General features: G+C 36.5%; 1 protein-coding gene and 1 pseudogene across 2 annotated transcripts in view; one reads left to right on the top strand and one right to left on the bottom strand.

Annotated features, from left to right (window-relative positions):
- LOC147643105 (uncharacterized) overlaps positions 1-23,469 on the bottom strand; it is an 80,931-nt gene that overhangs the window by 12,848 nt on the left and 44,614 nt on the right. The window lies entirely within an intron of this gene.
- On the top strand, positions 4,631-5,554 carry LOC110175922 (ras-related protein Rab-8B pseudogene; annotated as a pseudogene). The gene has a single exon (XR_015272555.1). The product of XR_015272555.1 is annotated as a ras-related protein Rab-8B pseudogene (transcript).

The raw sequence follows: 23,469 nt of genomic DNA, 5'->3' as shown, positions 1-23,469 counted from the left end.
CCAATCCCAAAATTTTAATTACTTAATTGGCTATTAGCTAAATGGTTACCTTAGCTCGGTTTATTTTTTATTTTTAAATTGCGGCAATTTGCATGATGCCATGACAAGTGGGGCGGAGGCATTAAGGGGTTAAGGGTAGGGCCGAACAGCGATTCATTAACCCATGAAGCGCAGCTGACCACGACTACAAGCGACCGCAGACCACACGGCAGGCATTAAAGCCACCGAAATGAGTCCATCTGTTGGATATGTGGATATGATGTATGTATGTACAAGGCCAGATGGTGGATTCTCGGATCTTATGGGGATGCCGCTTTGAGATATCCCTTGAAAAATTAACTACCAAATATCCAATTGATTTTAGCCTCAAACGACACTTAATGTTGAAGGAGGGAGCATAGGTTGCCCAGGGAGAAAGCAAACCTTTTCCATGAATCTCCGTATTTAGCAGGATGTTGAGTTTTGAACCCAGAGGCCTTCTCATTCCCAAGTATCATAGGGTTGAGGTTGAGCAATCAGAGCACAAGGACACACTTTGCCTGGGCCACACATGTTTGCCGTTGATTTACTGATTAACCAAGAACCACAAGTGCACAATGTGTCCACAAAGTATATGGAATAACATTTACACACTAATATAACACGTTCCCTTACATGTGATTTTTGGTATATTAATTTAAATAGTAAAAAATTAAAAGAACTTGAACAAATTATACAAAGCAAGTGGTAATACTTTAGTGTTCGGTCTCCTATGTGGTTGAACCTCTTGAAAATGTAACAAATGCTGGTGCTGCCACAACGCTTCAGGCAGTTCCATTTCAATTAATATTATAATTAAGCGCAGATAGCAAAATGAACCGAATTGCTGGAAGGCTGGATTTGCTGGCACAAAGGGGTATTTTTGTAGAAGGGGGTAAATTGCCACAGGGAAGGGGGAGGAGTGCATTCCATTTTGGCTGCGTGTGCAAAATAATTTGAGTAATTTACCAAGTGGGATTTCAGCTTTGCAAATATACGAAAATCCTTGCCACACACAACAAGCACAAGTCCTTGAGATTCTTCTTAAAGTAAGATGATGAATTATAGACTAAAGTCTGGATAAAGCAACCATTTGCATCGAAACCATATTTATTTATTGTAAAGTGACCTCAAAAAAGAGAAAACTTAGTTAAGGCAAAAGGATGTTTAAGGACGTACGACAGTTCTAGTCTCTCTTGAGAAAACCGTTTTAGCGGAGGCATAGAAGTTTAAGTAGATCAAAAAGTGTTAGTTTATATATCTTAAACTTTGATTCGATTCTCTATAATCTTAGAAAATTAAATAGGTGAAACCTCATGAGGTCTTCCATGTTTTGAGCTCAATTCGTGTCCCTAGTCCCTTTTTTCTTCCCCTCTATTTCGTGGTAACTGATACTTTACCCCGGCAATAGTTTTCCATTGCTTTTCCATTTCTCCTTGTTGTCACTGTGCACAGTGGAAGGGAATTTAACGTCCTTCGGAGAGCTTCTTGATTTCTCCTTGTATGTGGCAAGTATATTATCTACCAAAAGTCTTCCATATATCCACAAAGCTATCCCCATACCCTGCTCCCTTCCACATCCTGCTATCTTTTTGGCTATCAATTCGAAAAGTTGACACTTTGCTGGCTTTTGTTCGATGGCCGTGCAATCAATGAGCCGGAAGTGTGTATATATCTATATATCATACATACATATGTATGTACCTATATATCGCGTACTTAATACTATATATGTGCACAGATCCTAATTCCAAACCATGAACGGGAAAAAGAAGAAGTATGAGGGAAAAAACAAGACTTTTAGTTTGAGACAGTTCTGGGACATTAGTTCATCAAAAGCTGTACATAGACATGGTTAGGAAATCATTAAATCACTATCATTAAATACAGAATTAATCATTTTGTAACTAGCTTATAAATCTAAATTATCTAAAATGTAAATAAATAGTTAATAGAATTTAACGCCAGAAGAAAGAAACTACAAATTGAGAGTAATGCTTTTTCTCGTTCATTGAAAATGTTAGTTTGATTAACTTGAAATTCACGCATTTCCAGGAACTTAATTAGCCAAACACAAAATCCAAAAGCAAACAAAAACCCCAAGAGAATTTCTTCCCCAAGATTGATCCATGTCCTGGATTTTCGCTCTTCCTTTGCGGCTAATTGAATGCGATTCATTAGCTGTCGGAATATATATATATGTATTTAAGAATGTATATAGGATGCTTGAATTTAAAAATTCTGCACTGAAGTAGTCGCGGGTTGAAGTTCATCCCCTCGAGCATGTCCTTTGCCTTATCCTTCCCCCCTCTAGCAATTTTTGTATTTTTTTCCTTCTGCAACTCAATTAAGCGACAGAGTCTCCACTTCCACCATCTCTGAGGCAGTCGACTCTGGGTAAGAGTTTGTTTTTCCAGCAATTTGCGGAATGCATTACCGACAACTTGCAGTGGCACAGGAATGAAGAGAAAGGACATTGAAATAACAGGTAGAGTGTCCTTTCCCTGCCAAAACTTGATTACTTGAAGATGGAATTTAAAATGGAAAATTTTGTAGTAGATTTTCGGTGCTTCATGTTCCTTTATTGATAAAAAATTCCAGATTTTGCAATTCACTGAGTTAATAAATGCGAGATAAAATCACTTAATGAAATGGATATTTAGTGTGTTAAGCATCAAGCATTATTAATACGCTCTGCTTATATCCATCGCAAGTGCCTTCTTCGACTTTGTCTGATTTTCTAGAATTAATCGCAGATTTGGCTCACAGCTATTTGTGTCCTTTTCCCCTGGCCCTGGGCTCAAGCTATTTGTTTCTCATTCAGCATTAATCAAGTGCTTAAACATCTCGCAGACGAGGACTCGAGTTATCCTCCTAAACCTGAAGCGGCGAGGCGTGAAAGCTCCTTCCCGGCATCTCCCTGGATCTCAATTTAAATCAGCTCAGTTCATTTGAGATTAATTGCAGTAGGTTTGGCTTCCACAGCCCCAAATGCCTAATGAATTATGCCAAATTATTGTTTATTGATTTCTAGCGTTGCGGGAAGAGTTTTCAGGAGAGTTTAGTGTAGGCCAAGAAAGCGGGTCAACCAAGTACGCAAGTAGAAAATATTCAACAAAGAGATAGCTATTTAAAATGCTACCCTAATTGTTCATGAATATATTTTCAACTATTAAACCGAGTGACCAAAATTCCCATATTTATTTCGAGTTGATGTGCGGCACATATTTGCTGCCCAATGTCCTTCCGCTGCCTACAAACCTACTAATCCCAATCGGGGGATTTGTTACCTAATGGCAAAGCCATGGACCCAAAAGGGATTTGGATTCCTGGCCAACTTGCCGCCGGGCTGAGCGACATAATATTGATTGCAGATTGAAGGGCTTTGGGACGCCAAAGCAATTAACTTGGAATTATGACGGGATGACGGGCGGCGAGTCTGTCAAATGCGTTTAAATGTTTAACGTTTTCTGGCGATCCTGAAGGGAATTTCAGTGTTTTTTGTATGTTTGCATTTCCTGGCCGCACCATTCTGAAAAAGTAAATTATTCAGGTTGGAAAGTTGTGCCAGAGAGCGGAGAATACGGAGAGACACGATCCGAGAACGGAGGAAGGTTGACATCAACAGACGTGTTTACGAGCTCCCATGAACCAGGTCAACTTTGTTGCACAGTGAACAATTGTTCATTTTTTCCAATCTAAAAGTAATCTTATTAATAGTCAGTTCAAGGGTTTTTTTTTCAATTTCTATTCCAAGTTTTTCATTTTCCCATGAACTGGAGTGTTTTTTGAATAATTGAATTACCAGACATTCATCGAAAAGTGGCCACTGTGCATCATCCACTCTCCACTCTCGTTCGTTGCCACGATTTGTCGTGAATTCGGTGGGTTTTTCGACCCCTCTAGCTATCACAACAAGAACAACATGAATATGCAGAAGAGCAAGGTGGGATCCAAATGAATTAGTTATGAGGTTATAAGGCATATTGCCAACGGCTTCATAGGGGCCACCGTCAGGACACCTCCCCTATAACCGTCACAGCCTAAAAGAGCTCTAATAAAATTACGTCATGTCCTGCTCAAAATGCAATAATAGAAAAGCAAAGATAGAGGAACCCGACTTCGGGAAGTCGAAGTTTCTATACTCTTACAGAGTTTTCAATCATTTACATATGTGTAAAAGTAACTAACTTTTGGATGTTTACCTAAGCTCCTCTATAAATTGACAAATGTAAATTGAATATTAATATAAAATAGTACTGCTAAAACTAGAAATATAGTATCCTACTCTTTTACCAGGGTTTTTGCACAAGATTTAATTACAACTTTAATGTTATCTAGATATACACTTACGAACTGTTGCCTCGGCAGATATATACATAATTTATTAATCCTATTTCAATTAAATTGGGACTAAAGGGAATCATTGAATCGAAAATCAATCATAGCCACGACAAAATTTATTAATTTCAGTCAAAAACAATGTTTTTGATGTAATCTTCACTAAAACTTGTAAATAACCCATGAAGAAGACTGCAAATATGCAGATTCGAGAGACTTTAAGTTGATATTTTCATATGATAGTTTCGTGGGAAAAATAATATCATTACTAAGCCCAAAAAGAAACCATTAAATTCAATTCGGAAAGCTTTTCTGAGCTTCACCTAAAAAAGTCTAGAGATCGAAAGCATTGAACATACAATTTTTTCTTCGATTCACTTCTTGTCAAAAAGCAAGCCATGCTTGACAGTGTCAGTTCCCAGTTTCTCTCACTTTTCATTCCAAGTCATTGCCTTGTCATAGCCACATCTAGCTAAAAGAATTTCCTTCAAATTTCGTCAAAAATGTGTGATAACGTCAACATCCTGATCTTAGGGGACATTGGTGTCGGAAAGACCTCGCTTCTTTGGCGCCTTTTGGAGAACAGTTTCTATCGCTCCTACGAACGGACCATCCTCATTGACATCGAAGTGCAACGGGTGGAGGTGAATGGAGCTTCGTTGGTTTTTGTCCTGTGGGATACCAGCGGCATTAAGCGCCACCATGACACGATTCGGAATTTCTATTGCGATGCCCATGGAGTCATCATCGTGTACGACATCACATCGCTTAACAGTTTCTTCAACGTGAGTTACTGGCTGAAGCAAGTAAGGAACTTCTGCCCCAAGGACGTCGAAATCGTTCTGGTGGGCAACAAGTGCGACGAGCGGTACAGGCGCCAGGTGTCCCGTTGGAGGGCAGCTCGCTTCGCTGAGCGGCATGACCTCTTCTTCACCGAGGCATCGGCAAAGAGTGGTGCCAAGGTCAGGGATATCTTTGGCACCTTGGCAATGGAGGCCTACAACCGCCTGGTCACATTACCATTGACACTATCCTACAAGGTGGATGATGATGATCAGGTGTAAGAGTATCAGGAAGGAGAGAAACAGGAGGAAGAGGATCAGGAGAAAGAGAATCAGGAGAAAGAACATCAGGTGGAAGAGGATCACGAGAAAGAATATCAGGAAGAGTATAAAGCGAAAGAGAATTTGGCGGAAGTAGATCAGGCGAAAGAGTGAAAGGCGAAAGATTAACAGGCGAAAGTGGATCAGGAGAAAGAATATCAGGAGGAAGAGGATCAGGAGAAAGATTATCAGGAGGAAGAGTATCTGGCGGAAAAGTATCAGGAGAAAGAGAATGAGGAGAAAGAATCAAGAGGAAGAGTATTAAGCGGAAGTGAATCAGGCGGAAGAAGATCAGGAGAAAGAGTATCAGGTGGAAGAGGATCAGGAGAAAGAGAATCAGAAGAAAGAATATCAGGAGGAAGAGAATCAGGCGGAAGAGAATCAGGCGGAAGAGTAACAGAATGAAGAGTATTAAGCGAAAGTAAATCAGCCGGAAGAGGACCAGCCGTTAGAGTATTAAGCGGAAGAGAATCAGGCGAAAGAGTAACAGGAGAAAGAATATTAGGAGGAAGAGTATCAGGAGGAAGAGAATCTGGAGGAAGAGTATTAAGCTGAAGTGAATCAGGCGGAAGAGGATCAACCGGACGAGAAGAAGAGGATCAAACCGGCCCAGGATTAGAATAGAATTCGTTTGAAGAGCAACAGGACCTAGGACGCTTTCTGTTCCTAAGATGCCTAAAATATGTAATAAATTCTTAAAATTTCATAAAATTTTTTAATTGTTTATTTTATTTTTTTGAAATGATTAGAATTGCTTTCAATATAAACCAATAGCAGACATTTCTTTGCTTCTCTTTTTACATATCCCGACGCTGTCTTCTGCCGGAGTCCAGCTGCCTTTTTTAAAAATGTTTCCATCTATGTAATAATTCTTTTTTATTAAATTTTTAAACATTTTTATGTCCCATAAAATAAATTACTATATAAAATATAAATTCCCTTGAGTAGAAAAACCTTTCCCAAAGAAATCTTTAAGAAACTAAAAGGCTAGCAAACATCTTACTTAATTACAGAAAGTTAAAATAAATACTGGGCCCATTTAGAGTGATTGTTCCTTTAGCTTCATGCATTTTAGATGAATTAATTTTTCTTAGAAATATACATATATCAAACTAGATCTTTGCTTCTTTATGTTTTATGCTGCGTAATCGAATGATTTGCAGAATTTTCGAGGCACTCTAATGGACACCAGAGAGTAGATTTTTGCTAGGCAGACGGTTTTATGTGCCTATATTTGCGAATACGAGTATGTGGGTTAACTTCCGAGCTGCCTTCCCATCTGTCTGCCTCATTGTGTGTCACTTGCCAGGCTTTATGTTTTGTGATATGTAAAATGTTGTCATAAATACACATACGGGTACGAGCGATGGCACACAAAAAGCAAAAGTAAGTCTCTCTCAAATAAGAGGGAAAAATGCTAGGGAACAGAAACAAGAACGGGTCGGCAGACGAGACAGAATGTTGGATTCCGGCGAGGGAAATACAACTTTAAAACTTGACTGTGACTCCGATATGAAAGTCACAATTTAATTTAGCAAAATACATGCAGTAGTCAGGTATTTATTTTTATTATCTTCACTTCACTTTCAGTTTTTATTTAAATTTGTATGTGATTTAACATATTCCTTGTAGGCTTTAGGCCCCTTTTGCTTTTTTTCTTAGAGCAAATGCTCTGAAGAGTTTTCAGGATATAAAAGGATCTCGAAAATAAACAAAAAGTTAAACTATTTACATATTGAATAGAAGCGATTCGGGATATTTAGGAAAACGCTATATGTATATAGGCAGAACGCAGGTTGAAGTATTAAGAAAGTGTGCAATAGACCCTTCTGTTTTCGTTTGAGATTAAACGTTTATGTTTAAAATGGTACAAGTAGTGGTTTCTTAAATACATAAAATTACAATTATTGTTTCGTGATTTTCAAGTTTTTTTGCAGTTTTGCAGTCTCTTAATATTTCTAGTCGCTAAGTGGATAGCTATCCAGAGTGATGCTCTTTGCAATTGCTTTATTTCTTATCAGTTTCGACTTAAAAATTATGAAAAACTAGAAGCATTATTTTCCTTGATTTCATTATGATCTCCACCCAGCCAAAGTCTTCAAATCTAAAGAATTTTAAAGGTCTTAAAATCACAACAGGTTAATTATTATTAATATTCATTTGATTTTAATCAGATCATTAATAGAAAACGTATAAGATTCAGCAATTGATTGCTGTTGAATGCCAAAAACTGCACTTCATTGATTAGCGTAATTATGCGAAAACCCAACAGGAGCAGGAAGTCAACAAATAAAAAACTGAAAACAAACCCTCGCATCAAGTATACGCCATGTGCAAAGTGCACGGCTTGATTTTCATCGTGAAATTGACATGAAAATACCATTACGCCAACTCATGTCACTGCGATCGAAGAAGGACTCGCCCAAGAGGGTTTCAAGGAGTGACAAACATCGGGTTGCATCCTACTACCAACTGGCGCAAAGTTTCCAGGGCCAGGCCCAGAGAGGCGGCATAAGCTTATTAAATTCCATAAGGATCTTGCATATCACAGCCAGCTACTTATGGCAAGGATTAAGCAAACATGCCGACTTTACAAACTTGGCCAAGACAAGTGGGGGCCGCGCCAAAGCCTATAATTGTTGACCAAGTCGTTGACACACATGCAACGCCTGCCACTTTCCCCGCTTTTCCCACGTCTCCTCTCGACACTTGGAGCACTCGGCAGAGGAACTTGGAAACTTCTCGTCCTCTGCAGTTCAGTTCTCATTTTGCTTTCTGATTAAGTCAAAGCGAAATATGTAGAAGCTGCATGAATGTCTTAAGTTCATGGAAATACTTCTTAAACCGAGAAAACATACATTTTATACGAATATCTCACGTTTGTGTTTAAGCCAACTTCAATCTTTTCAGCTAAGATCAAACCAATCAAGGATAATATTCCATGATATAATGGAACCCCATGAAAGTACAATACTTTATTTTGACACCATATTTCCCCCGGGAATCCTCTTTTTAATGACACACTTGAAAAGGCGATAATTTGTGGCATGTGGGAGAAGTCTATGCTAGGGCAATGCCTACGTGCTGGGGACCTCTGACTAATTACATTAAGGACCTCAGCAGGTCCTTTGGTGCCTCCATCGCGTTCGTTGACAACAAAGGCAAATAAAAAGTGAAAAGTTTTTAGCATTTAATTAAAAGAAAAATGTACGTTAAACCTCAAGGGCCTCAAGCGGGGATAAGAACCCTCTTGCCACTGCTCTCAGTAATCCTTTTTTTCGCTTTAGTCCTTTAAATTTGCTCTGCTCTTTGCCCCCGTGGACTTTTAAGAAATTAGTTCAAAAGTCAGCTCCTTGCTCCAGCATCAGTTCCTCATTTCGATTCTGATGTCTGATGATGACTTGTCAGATATGTCGCAATGTGTGTCACTAGCTTGTCACGTGTCTGCAGGACAAATGCTGACAATAAAACCAATGGACATCTACATAATATATATATATATATATAGTATTTATGCATATATGTGCACAGTAAGTGCAGCGAATCAGAGAATCCTCTTGATTGCGGTCTTTGCTGGGCAATTGGTTGGAGCGTGGCCAGCGTGGCGTATGAGTGATAATTTGTAACGCTTCCTGCCAAGATTGTCATGAAATTATAATATCTGGAAGGCCATCACATATGCATATATACATTCCAGTATTTATGAGGATGCACTGAAAAGTATTATTATTTTATAATTTATAAGGTATTTCCTAGCCCATTAAATTCATAGTGACTATAGAAACACAAAATTGAAAATCAGCTCACGATTTCCATATACCAATCATATACATAAATCGCTTCAGAAAAGGACCAGCTTTCTGTTTTTTTTTAAATCAGCTTAAATAAGAAGAAAAGTAGACTGTTGGGTCAAGGTCCCATTTTGGATCCAAAGAAGAGTATTATGATTAAGAAATTGCCCAACTTTCGCTATATTACATACATTTACAAATCAAATATAAATTAAAAATGATTTATTAGTAAGTTTCTTAATCGATATCTCATGTGTCTCACAAGAAAGAAATCTATAATTAACACATCATTTATTGTTGGTTAATAGAATCATTTTTTTTGGCACAAAATTGATATTAAAGATCTTTGAAGTTTTGTAACCTCCTTCATACCTCGTTGAGAAGTGTTTTTGAGTGCTATAATTTTTCTGAAAAACTTAATACCTAACTTACTCTCGCCTCGAGAGCTTTAATTACTTATTCAATTATTTAAAGCACTGCAATCTGGCCCAGCATCCATTGGTGATTCTGACAATCCTTGACGCCATGTGCCGCGGCTGTCCATCCCCTTCACGCCTTCAATGTGGTGTTTCGGTGGGAAAAAGTTTGACGGAAAAAGGGGTTGAGCTTGCCAACAACAAGATTGACCAGAAGATAGGGTAAATTGTTTAGCTCTTGGACAACAGAAAACTTTTCTTATTTTCGCGACTTTGCTTCGACTCCCTCCCAAACCTGCCTCACCCAAGGGTGCTTTATTACAACTTAACTTTTCTTCGATTGCAACATTATTGTTGCCGCCTGCGTTTGGGTTCTGTGGCTAACCCAGCAAGGACTTGCCTGGCTCCTTAACTCGAACCTCGAGATGAAACCCCGAAAACCCAAAGCCGAAAAAACCAAAAACCCGAAAACCAAAAATCAAAAAACCAACACCAAAACCCGGGAATATTCTTGTCCGGGCGAGGGACATTAGCTGCTGGTTGAGGAGATGGAAATGTGGGAAATTCAGGATATGGAGGGAAAATGTTCGCTGGAGGACTAAGGCCGCAGGAGTCGTAGGTGGCCTGTTTATGTGCGAGAAGCTGCTCCTGTGTTCCCTGTGTCATTCCCCATCTGTGGGCTTTTGGGGGCGAAGTTACAGCATCAGCTCATTATATTCAATAGTCGGTGAGGAGTTTTATATGAAGCAGGGTATAGCCGACTAAATAATATAACTAATATATTGTTTTCTTCTCTCACTTAACAATAGAAGGATTTGCAGTAATAAAACATGAATATTTAAAGGGACTACGGGAATAATAAAGAGTAATATATATTTTCAATATTATGATTAATACATATAAAATGATTATCAAAACAAAAGCACCTCTTAGCGTGACATCGAAAATAAATTAAAAGTAATTTATTGATAAGTTCCTGCATAAATACTTAGTAGTCGCCTTGCTCATACCCTAGATGACCATCTACAATGATAGAAAACATTTCCTCATATTCATTTTCATTTCGAAGTGCATTCCATAGTCGTTACCTATTTTTCTTGTTTTCCTTTTCTTTTTGTGTGTGTGTGTGATTTCCATTTTGCCAGGCTTTGAATGTGTGTGCTGTGGGATTCCTTTTATTTTATACGCATTTCACTTCATTTTTCCGTTGTATTGTTTTGTCCTGCCAGCTTGCTTCTGTCATGCCCCCCGACCCTTTTGGACATCCGTTCTCCCTCCCAATTCCTTGGGTTTTTCCGGACCTCCTTGTCTGTGCTTCTCCTCCGCCCTTTTCTTCTTCTTGGCTCATGCATATTTGAAATTCCCTTAAAGGCACTTCAGTTGTTCAGTTCTTTCTCCAGCTTCTGTTGTTGTTTTTCCGAGGCATCGCGTCATACAGTCATGATCAATAAAATAGCAACACTTTTATAAATTCATTTGAATTTTTGTATGTATTAGAAGCAGTGAATGAAAATCCTTCTAAAAGTAAAACGGTGGTTTGATTAAAAGCACTTAGAAATGATTACTTCCGTATGCTGTTAAATAAGCAAGAGTTATTAAGAAGCATGCTTTTAATGTAGTCATGGTAACTCTATCATATTTACGGCAGCTGGTAACTCTAATCACTTGTCCTGAACTGTGTATGTGTGTGTTTGTGGGGAAAGACTAACGCCAATGGCTGTTTAGGGTTAGTGAATATGTTTGTGCTTTCTTTGGCATGCCCTTACTCTTGCTCTTGCACTCGCGGCTGCCCTTTATCATTCTTATCATCATCAAGCGTTGACGGGCCGCGTCATTGTGGCGACCTTAATGGTCAAATTTAGGTGGCTCTGAGTGCGTGCGTGGGCTCCGGTGTGGGTGATTGTGATATCCTTAAAGTGCAATTCATGCCTGCTCCAGCTTTTTCCTGCTTTTGCAATTGTGATGATGGCGCATTTTTATTGCCAAACGAAATTTAATCGAGTTTATCACATTATTTCTTTGTAGCTCCCAGCTCCCAGCTTCGTGTTATGTGTGTGCGAGGCACTTAAGACGTGCTTATTAGCCCTATTAGTAATAATTGCACTACCGAGCAAATTTAGTTGTCCTGTGCATCATCATCGCACTGCTCCGGGGCATCTGTATTTTGGCTTATTTTGTGGCGGGCACTTAACTTTTGAAGGAGCTGTGTGTGTGTGTGCCGTGTCCTTGCTTGCCACTGGAAACCGGTCTTCTACGGGTTTTTGTGTGCGCTCCCCGCAAACTCGCAGCAGTAGCCCCCAAAACTCCGTCTATCTGCCTCCAAGGACCTGCATTTACTTAGCTATTTAGATATTTATCTTTATGGAGCTTGTCCAACTGACTTTTATATGCGAATTAATATTTGAATAGGCCGCACTGCCAGCTGGGGCAAAGATTAGACCCAGGATAACTGGGATTCGGAGTCGATGAGCTTGGAGCATGTTGCATGGAGCTTTGGGCTTGGGGTTTTCCATATCAAACGTTAATTTGCTCCATTTATCCGTAACTAATTTGTTGTTTGCTCCTAATGATGTCATAAGTCATAAATATCACGTTAATATTGAATGAATCTCGGAACGGTCATCATCAGAGAAGAACCTTATTTGATGGACCAAACTGGTAACGATTTATCGCAGATTATATTAGATGGAGTGGTGTAATAAATAAGCTCTCTAATAGATATGGAATATGAAAGTTTGCAACTACTTGGGTAAATATTTGGAAACTAATTTAATATTCAAAAGTCCCCTACCCTAAACTATTTTTTTTCTTTTTTGGATTATTCGCACACTCCATAAATTCCATCGTGCAACGTGCGCCATCAATGGCATTTCTTAGTTGCCGGAACTCTCGTTTCCTCCTCATCTTCCTCACATATGACCACATTCTGCAACTATTTCCAAAACCCAACAAATATTCTGCTAAACAAATTGACAAACAAGCTGAGGGAAGTTGAAGAAGTGGCGAAACATGGGGAAAGATAAACTGGCCACAGTGTATGTCCGGTACGGTATGCGAATAAAAACATTAAAAATATTTCAAACAAGCAGTTTGTGGAAAGTTAAAGGGTTACATCCACTTAGCAGGCCAAAAAATAAGGTCTTTAATAAATGTTTCCTTGAGAAACTGTAACGTTTTTTGGTTAACATATTATGATAACTTGGAGAAGCATTTAAATTTTTGTTACTGTTATGAAACTGTTAGAGCTTACTTCCTGAAACCACTCTCAAAAAAAGGTGACCCCTACATGTGAATGGGATTATCAGAAATAAAAAACCAAAGGGTTTTCTTAAAGTCTGGTATAATCTAAACTATTTATCTGATATTAAAGATATTTAGGTAATTTATAGAAAATAAATTTTAGTTTAGAAGCCTGAAACATTTGAGAAAAATAGGTTTACCCGCTTCCTAACCCTCTTTCCAAACACGGTTTTCAGAAAATAAATTTAAAATTTCAAATGCTTCTCACAAAGGCTCTGACACTTTACTAAATTTAAACATTAAGAAATTCCTTAATAAATTTAATAATAAATACAATTTTACCAAAGAACTCAAATAAAAAATAAATTAAATAGATACTACCATTCTAAAAAAGTATGATATCTAAAAAAAACCCGATTGCTTAAATACTAGGTAGTGATGTAAAAAATTTGTTTACTGATGATACTGATATTTGGATAATCCTAGCTAAATAATGGTATGTATTTGATTTTAGCGAAACTCGAATGATATTTATATGGAATCGGGAAGACTAAATATGGAGTTTACTTAGTTACTTTGAATAAGAAATGAAAATATACTAACCAGCTAGAATAGACTATTTAAATTTTACTTATTTGTGCGAATTTTTCTGATACTTCCCGATATCTATTCCAGGATGATGTAGAATACTATATGCAGTTACGATAGTATACATAAGATTGTGAAACCGATACTCAATGAATTAATTTTGTCCCCCATATATAGTGTATGTGAAGGGAAGTGGCTTTTATGAAGGCGAAATGAAACCGCTTCAGATAATGGCGTCAAGGACACGCCGGTCTGATTTCTTGAGGCGGCGAGACACAGTCGAGATCAAAGCCAATGGATAAACTGAGCAACAATGACCACGCAAAAGAGGTCGTGGTGGGAACAATGTTTAAACATTTCCCGACGCTTTCCCGCACTCTCCATTTTCGTTCCCATTTTGCTCATTTTGCGTTTTCATTCTTTTCTTCGCTTTTCGCTTTTCAGACAGCCGCAGCCGTCGGCCATTTTATTGTTTGTCTTTCTGTTTCGCCCTTTGTATCTGCCTTTATCTGCCCACTTTGGCATTGTTTTATGGCCTCTGCCCTCTCTCTCTTTATTCGCTTTACATATGTATATATATTATATATATATATATATATTTAATTTGCTTTTTTCCCCGGCTTTTCCTGGTTTTCCCCGTTTTTGCCTGCTTTAATTGCATTAAGCTCTTTATTAGATGGCTCAGCAATTTGCATTTTACTTTTTGTCAGATGTTTTTCCATCGCGTAAACAATGAACCTTTTGGGGCGACAGGACAGGGGAAGGGAAAGGATCAGGGATGGAAAAGAGGAAAATTTCAGCACTTTAGCAATTGAAACTACGCGCCAGCCTGGAAGTTGTTTTTATTGTCTTTTCTTTTCGTTTCGTTCTTTTTTTTTGCCAGGATAACAAACAACAAGTCGCCTTTTAATGGAGTTGCAAGCAAACACTTTGCATTTAGTGATTAATTAAGCGGAACTTGGTCAATAAAATCCGTGAAAAACGGGGAAAATGAAGCAAGAGAAAGGTTTTCTCTGAGGAATAGGAATGTTAACTTTTTTGGCTATTTATTTAGGATCTGAATATCTGAATCTCACCTAGTTAAGTCTATCGTACCAAAGAAAGTTACTGTTTTATAAATTATTAGTATTTAAATTATATCAAAATTATACAAGTTCACATTTTCTCAATATTTTTAACTTCTCTAATGGATAAACATATAAAGTAAATGAAGGAACACAAAGTTCGAATTACATTGCAATTTTATCAATTTGTCCCTAACATCAGTTTTAAAACATTTGGTATAATAATGGTAGCATTTTAAAAAACTAATTTTTAATGCAGTTTGTTGTAGTCTTAAAACGCAACAGTTTTCAAATATTAAAACAAATCGTCTTCTATTAATAACCTCTGTTTTGTGAAATTGATCCAATTTTATTTAAAGACCTTTTTGTTCATATTTAAGAATACTAAAATATTCTTCTGAAGAACAGTTCAAAATTACTTGCGACTGTTATTGAAATAAAGACATATATTTTCTTTAGCTTGTTTTTATATCAAATAATAAAGGCTTAACAACTAGCTAATTTGATAAATAATAAGATATTCCCCCTCAGAGGAACATTACATAAGTAATTTTTGGGAATTATAGGCTCATTGATCTTAAATAAAGATAAAGCGGTTTTAGTGTTTAGGTAAATAATAAGTTTGTTTAATTTCATAACATTTGTAAATTGTTGTGGGAATCAGAACCAAACGGTAACACCTAAACTCATAAAAAAAATCACAAATAAATTAAATTAAGACAGGATTTAATTCGAAGCAACTCAGAAAAACAACTCTTGAAAGTTTTGGAAAAATAAAAAGGATAAGCCTATAAATTGTATTTATAATGACTTGCCTTGATTTTACTTAACTCCAAATTCATGCAAACTTTTTCTTACTTCAAGAAATTGGTTCTTAGTTTTAAAGGAGAGTTTTCTTCTATATGGACAAATATTTTTTTTACGAGTGTGACAAGTAATTATTGCGGCACAATTATAAATTCCCGGCATTGTGAGTGTTACTGGCTGAATGCTGAATTCCTTTTGGATTTCTGCATTGTTTTGGTATGCAATTAACGCGGTTTCTGCTGCTCATTTGCTTTTGGCCATTTCATAATTTGCCAATCATTATTTATGGACGCTGCATTATCCCGGTTGATCCTTTAGCGGAAATTAAAAACATTTGCTCCGCCACCCGCCGTCCGCCGCCCATGGTCTTTGTGTTTTTAATAATATTTATTTATGTATGCATATTATTTATTTTGCTGGCATTGCGGTCAAACGGCCGGACAGGTGTCTGGGCGGTCATAAATATGTTTAATGAATCGCACACAAATCGGAAAAGCGAAAGTCGATGACAAGTTTTAGGTGCTTTTTTGTTTGTTTGCGAAAAAGAAATAGGCAAACAAATAAATAAATGTGTGTACAACTATGGCTTTTCTTGCAAAACAAGCCTGAATAATTGAATACACACAAGTTGGGTGTTGCAATTAAATTTATTAAACCCCCAGCAATAATTCAGAGCCCAGCTCTGACCGCAGCCACAAAATGGGGGGCAAAATAGAAAAAAGCTATCGCAATTGTTAGCAGAAATTAAAAAAAAGTGTCAGAACTGATGCCAAACGGTTTTCGCAAAACTCAATTACGTTTCTAATTTCAATTTGCGAACTGCATAATCAACCAGAGAATAAAAATTCCAAGTTGAATGCAATTCTGAGTGCGTAATTTTGAGAGATAATCAGTTGGAAAAACAAGCTGTATTGATGGGATTAAATTCAATATTTTATACAAATATTTTTCAATAATCTATGATAGCGTGTTTTCCTTCTTTGGGATTCCAAAACTGGTATTTCATTACTCTCTCCCCTGCAATTTCGAATCATTTTCAAGAATTAACGCTGTGCCAACATGTTGAGCCATAATTGAATTTCTGCCCCTGGGTCTCCGCAAATTTATATTTTTCCTCTTTGTTTTTACATGGGAAACTTTGATGTGATGGATGGATCACTGCTGGTGAAGAGGACACACTGGGAGAAAAAGTCCCATCTTTTATATAAACTAGAATATCTGAGAGCAATAAGCTTATTGTGTATGCAATCACAAAGGGTTTCTAGTTTATTTCAATAATATTAATTAAATTTGAACAAACAAGAATATAATAAACATTTAGATTATCAGAATGTGTTTCCATTTATATTAAAAAGAACTTTAATGTTTAGTTTTTAAACTCTAATATTTTTGAGAATTAAAGAGGTTTATATAAATGGTATAAATAGAGAATATATATTTTTTTATTTGCAATATTGGAAACCTGACAAGCTGATTGGCAACTTGGCCTAGTTAAATGGGGTTGCAACATTTGACCATTAATTGCCATCAACTGAACAATGGCCATAACACTTAACCCCCATTGCCACTCTATCAGTTTGTACATTTGTATCTCTAAGATACTTGCAACTAGATATAGTCTCTACCAATATTTTATGAAGACAGTCAACGAGGCAGAGTTCAAGATACAGACAAGCAAGTCCTTTTCAAAAAACGTTGTATGTAATTCCATTTTAGAACTCTATATAGCTTATGAAACCAATAAAAGCCTCTGCAATCTGTAATCATATTTTACTTTCCTTTATTTCTGCACTAAGAAGCATCAAATTCATATAACATATGGCACCAACTAATGGCATTAGTATATGTATTACTGAAGCAAAAAAATAAACCGAACAATGTCCTTATCACTTACCTTTATATAAAGTGTATTGGATACCATGGTCAGCCAATGCTATCCCCACTTTTTTTTACATTTTTGTTAAAAATTGCAATGCTGCGGTTTTTTTCATATGACCGCCCATAAAATATATGTGGCAAGGTCAATGCTTCGGGTGTCTGTCAAAGGGGTTTCCACCGACAGCATCGGGGGATCAGGAGTTGGGATTCGGAGCTCCTGGGGGGGGGGTGAGCTGAGTGACCTAGTTGGTGGGTGTGCCCGGGTATTCAATGAAGCCATACAAAATAGTTGCGTCCACTTGGAATTATTCAGCAGAAGCGAGTTCAAATCGATAAAACAAAAAAATTATTTACACAGCCGTTGCTTATTTCTTTCAATTTCCACGAAGGCAAGTACTCAGACCAACGAAAAGTGTATATATTATGGGTTCATATACTAGAAAGTTCATTGGAACACTTTAAAAAAATACGAAAATTAGCTATTAATCTCTCGATTTGCCTTAAAGCATATTCCTAAATTTCAAATTATGAATGAAACCAATTGCTCTAAAGCTGATAATGTTGTAGAAATTAAATTGTTTAACAGATTATGTATTAAAAAAAATTTTACCAAATCAAAAAGAATTTAACATTTAAATTTATATTAAACCAACCAACCAGAAACCAAATCGACGGGCATTCCTTGTGCATATCCTGTAAACGAAGGCAAAATTATGAAATCAAATCGAAAACCCATTAGGCTGGCAGTAATTTGAATTGGCCTGCAGCTGCTTTCCTTTTAACCCATGCTGCGCCCACTCTCACGTTAACCCCTTGCTGGCCCATTGTTGGAAACTTTGATGCATTTTTGCGCACATAATTGACCCAGTCAATTAATAAATGCTTTTGCTTCTGGCACAGCTCTGATTTCGTCTCCTTTGTTTTAAGCTTCGCTGATTGTGCTGCAGTTGTGGCTCAAAAAGGAAAATGGGAAAGAAAGTTAACACTGAGAAGCCGACGTTTGAATACCCTTGCAGATTTTTTGATGGATCTATTGAATGGGAAAACGATAGGAAAAACTTACTATATGTGTATAGAACAGCAAACTTGTGCTAATTTTTCTTGGTTTTTATATAAGTTAATTTTATATATCTATCTTATTGCAGCTTTATAATATAGAAACTTAATGTAAAAAGAATTTGAATTGATTTATGTTTAATTCTTATTGGGAGAAGTTACGCCTATGTAATTCAAGGTCTTAAAGGCTGATTTCTTTAAACATAATGCGGGACTCAACTATGTACATATATGCCAAGATTACACACAGATATTTATAAAGCAAGAATTTTACAGACATTACATTTAAATTTATTTCCTTAACTCTTAATCATTGAACATTTTGCTAAATAAACTCCTCATGATAAAGCCTATTGAAACGACCATGTCTCAGTATCCCAAATTATCAGTTTCTGAAATTTAAATATAAGTTCTGAAATGACTTTTGCATTTCGTGGCAACCTTCTGACTAAAGTTATAATGCCCTGTAAGGGTATAGTAAAAGCAGAAGAAGGTATGCGAAACATCATTATTACCGTATAATTAAGACCAAGCTTTTTAATTCATTTTAATTTAGTGCCGCCCATTTCCCGGGCACTCCACATTTTCCTTTTTACTTTTACTCATGAAGCTAATGCGACAAAAGGTGCGCAAGTCGGGGACGACGAAACGGGCTGTCAGGCCAGATAAAGGTGGGCAAAAGTGGATTAAGGACGCTTCAAGAGGTCAACTCTCAGCGGTTTCCAATTTTCAGTCACACCCTCCGCGGGAAACAACAACAGAAAAAATAAATAAATGGAAAGAAAAGCGAAGAAAACTACGAGGAAAATGAAGTTAAGACGAGTTAATTCATTCTTATAAATATAATTAATACTCTGCTTACAGGATAATATAAACAAATAAAGTCTTCCGCCGTTTGCGCTCACTTTACCCAATAACTATTGAGTTAATAAACTCATTTAAGGGTTTAAAAATGGTCACTCTAAAAGCTTACTCTGCGAGGGCATCTGTAATTCGTGGTAGGCTAGACTTTGCGCTAGAAATTATATTACGTATACGTATGTTTCATTAAGACGGAACAGAGCGAGTAAATTTATGCTTATAATATAATTAATACTCTGCTTACAGAATATTATAAAAAATAAAGTTTTCTTCCACTTGCACTCCCTTTTCTAATAACTATTGAGTAAATAAACTCATTTAAGCAAAATGGTCACTCTAAACGCTTACTTTGCGAGGGCATCTGCAGTTCGTGTGGCATTAAATTTATGCTTATAAATATAATTATAACTCTGCTTGCAGAATATTATAAACAAATAAAGTTTTCTTCCGTTTGCACTCTTATTGAGCTAATAAACTCATTTAAGGGTTTAAAAATGGGTTAATGGTCACTCTAAGCGCTTACTTTGCGAGGGCATCTGCAGTTCGTGGTAGCCGAGACTTTGCGCTAGAAATTATATTACGTATACGTATGTGGCATTAACTCTATGAAATAATAATTGATGAGGGTGGCCAGGGTCGCCACTCGATGGTGACACCGTGCTTTTCGGGGGATGCTCCAGTCCGAGGGTTTTGTTGCTGACGCACACGAAACATCGCCAAAGTTTTATTTATAGCAGCTTCCCCCCTTCAGGAACAAAAGGCGAGCCGAAAAAAAGTGAAATAAAGCAAAAAAAGTTGCCATGGATCTGTCGAGGACAATGAAATTGTTAGCCATAGATACACAGAAACTCGATATATATATATACAGACAGTGATATATATCTAGTTATGTATGTATATTGCAGGGGGTTAGACGAAACGAAATCAAACTTTGCTGCCGGAATTTATTGAATTTTTGAGTGCCGCGAGGACCCCTTTAAATTTTGGAGTTTGGAAATTGGAAAATTCGGACTCAAAGGATAGCTAAACTGCGTAATTATAAATACGCTTTCGGCGAAAAGGACTCGAGTGAATTTTCGGGAATTTGAACCGAGAACCAGACCGTATCCTAAGCAATCGTTTGGAGAGTAATTATAGAACAGAGTTTCCTTCCGAGTACCAATTATAATTCCGTAAACAGATTATGATTATGATGATTATGTACCTTAATTAGAGTTATCGAGAAGCAGGTGAAAGAAACGAAAATAACTCGAGCACATTGTTCTCTTTTATTTGTTTTATATCCAATTTCATGCATACTTTAAGGCGTAAGACTAAACATCAATAAATGATAAGTGAGTAATCCTGGAAGTCCTTTAAGGATTCCGGGAACATGGAGTACAAAATGGCAACCTTGGGTTCTATTAGCCCCGTTGCAGTTGAGCTTCCTGCAAATTCTATAAGCCTTGGACACAATAGTCAACAATTTCATTCCCGGTAATGTCCAAGATGGGAGAGATGTAATGAATGAGGGGCGAAACTGAGAAATGGAGCTGAGAAGCTTTGATAATCACTTCAAAGTCAACTACTTCTTGGCCATGGTAAGGGGAGAGAATGGGAAAAAAAACCAAAGGACAATGGACGTTGTGTTTATGGCGAAGGCGTTGGCGAATGTATTTGCGAGATACGAGCTTTGTGCAACATATTGTATAGTTCAACATCTTTCACATCGCTTTTCACCCACCCGCCCCAACTTTTGCTACCCTGGCAGGATAATTGAAAGAGGAAAATAAGACTTCCACAATGCTTCATCTTGATGCCTATTTAAGGTATCTGGCAGTCGTGACATTAGCTGCGACGTTTTCGCATTTTGTCTCATTTTCAGTTGGAGTATCTTTTGACAACAGATTGACGCCAAGCTGTGCGTTTTAATACCCTTGTGGAGGAGGTTACATACTATAATCCTTCTCGGCAAGTGGCGTCGCCTTAAGGAGACATCTTTTGAAGCGAACTTACGACATCGTGTCTATGGGAAAGTCAATATTTAAAGCGTTATTTAATATATTAATTAACCGGGCATATGTTTCACGAATTTAAGACTTTAAAGCCCCGAATTAAAGCATGAGCTGTGCAGGACATTTCTTAAATGTTTGGATAATAATTTTGTATTTAGTTAATTTTAAATTTCTGTACTTTTGTAAGTGTAATTATAATTTAAGCCAGATTCTTGCAACGTAGAGGAGACAAATTGTGAGTCTTTAAAGTATATAAATATGTATACAACATTTGTTTATATTAAGTTTATATATGAATTTGGTTAATAAGTAATTTAAATTGTTTAAAACTTAATTTAAATTAATAAGGTAACCAATTTATAGTTGAAATAATGTAGGAAAATAATAGAATACATTTTTTAAATTCACTGCAATCAACATCATCAGCCACGTCGATCCAGCTACATATGCACTATGTGGAATTTGACCCGTTTTCGTGGCCAAAATTAAAATTTTTGAAATTATTAACATTTTTCACTGCTGGTTTCTTATATAGTTATGGTTATGACTATAGGAAGCTATTTTAGAAAAGTGGGAGTGTCAACGCCCCCCTCCGCCCACAGAAATCAAAAAAATCTAATATTTAAAGCCATTTTCAAGTTAGAGACCCCAATTTTGGAATCAGCCTGATTTTCTTATTTTAAATGTGTCCTGTAAATTTGGTTCAGATCGGATAATAAATGTAGAAGTTATTTAAGAACATCATTATGTTTGGTGTTATTATTCTACATATTAATTATTAACTTCATCATTGTCATCAATTTCATTATTATTATAAAAAAATATGTATTGTCGTCTTCCATAACGTCGATATCAGTTTTAACGATTAAGAAAATCTTATATTCTGCGGAGTTTGATTATTCCACAATATATTTCCGGAGAAATTGAACCTCCCTTGCTTACGCCAAACTACTAGCAGTTCTGCATTTCTGACCAAGATGTTGCTCCATAATAATTCAAATTACGCAAACGACCGCAAAAAACGCACAATGAGCCTATATATTTTGAATTCAGAATTGACAAACCTACAAAATGTATATGGACACTCGCTGATACAATTTGAACCTTTTTTTAAAACCCTTTGGAAAGTTCAACTTTATTTCCAAAAGTGACAAATGGACACCACTTGCTAAATGTACAAATTTTTAGAAAAATACGAACGCAACACGCAACATATTAGTATCAACACATAGTAATAACCTGAAGAATTAATATTCAGTTTGAATTAGGTTATTTAATGATTTTATGTCAGAGATATGCCAATTTGAAACTGCACCGCAAAGTCAACTTATAAGACAGCCCGTGGTGTTCGCTTGCAACAGCTGACTTTAACAGCTGTTATTTAAACATTGAACTGTTAAGTTAACATTTTGGGTATGTAACATAGCAGTTTGATCAATTCATAACATGATATCATTGAAAATACGCAAATTTGGATACTTGCGAAAAATGAGTTTTGGCCACGAAAACGGGTCAAATTCCACATAGTGATATGTATGCCCGTATAACCGTTACTTTGCTTACTGTTCTATCTGAAACTGACTTTGTAGATAGTCCTTTTTTTGTGCAGTGCATATAATATATAACACAGGTACTTTCGTTGAAACAATCAAATAATTAATAGGAATGAAATATTATAATTGACTTGATGTCTTTACTCTTGAAGATGTTGGCATTTATTTTAAGATATACTAATTATTTGTGATTATAAAATATAAGAGCCCATGATTTTACATACTGCATTCACTAATTTCAGTATTTTTGACGACTTTTTTTCAATCAATGTGTCTCCAATAAATGTTAAAAATACAATTTTTATTTGTTATAATTATATAATATATAATTATAATATAAAAAATTAATTAGTTCCACAATAGTGAATTTCATAGAGCAAAAATTTATTTTATTTTGAGATTTTTAATTTAATATTATATTTTTATTAGAAGAACTGACCCAATTTTTTTGTTCCTATTTCCGTTCCCGGACTACACCTGTGCGTATGTGCTTCTGCGTGTTTTCCGAACTGAATTTCCCCTCTGAGCTATTTGCTATTTTTAGAATTGCCTTCATTTGACATTCCAGGTTTTTGCTGGATTTGTGCCTATTTACTTTTTTCTTATATTTTTTGGTCTTGTTACCCGCACAATGCCCAGGAAGATATTTCTGACATATACTGAATTTTTAATTTAACTACCCAGTTTTTATTTGCGTGTGTGGGTCATAAAAAAGGCCCTCAGAGAGGGAAAGGTGAACTTTTCAAGTTTTTCGACATT

The sequence above is a fragment of the Drosophila serrata genome, unplaced genomic scaffold (assembly GCF_035046125.1).
Source record: "Drosophila serrata isolate PLE 108 unplaced genomic scaffold, ASM3504612v1 contig_293, whole genome shotgun sequence".
Classification (NCBI taxonomy): domain Eukaryota; kingdom Metazoa; phylum Arthropoda; class Insecta; order Diptera; family Drosophilidae; genus Drosophila; species Drosophila serrata.
This window is presented reverse-complemented; position numbering and strand designations above follow the sequence as displayed.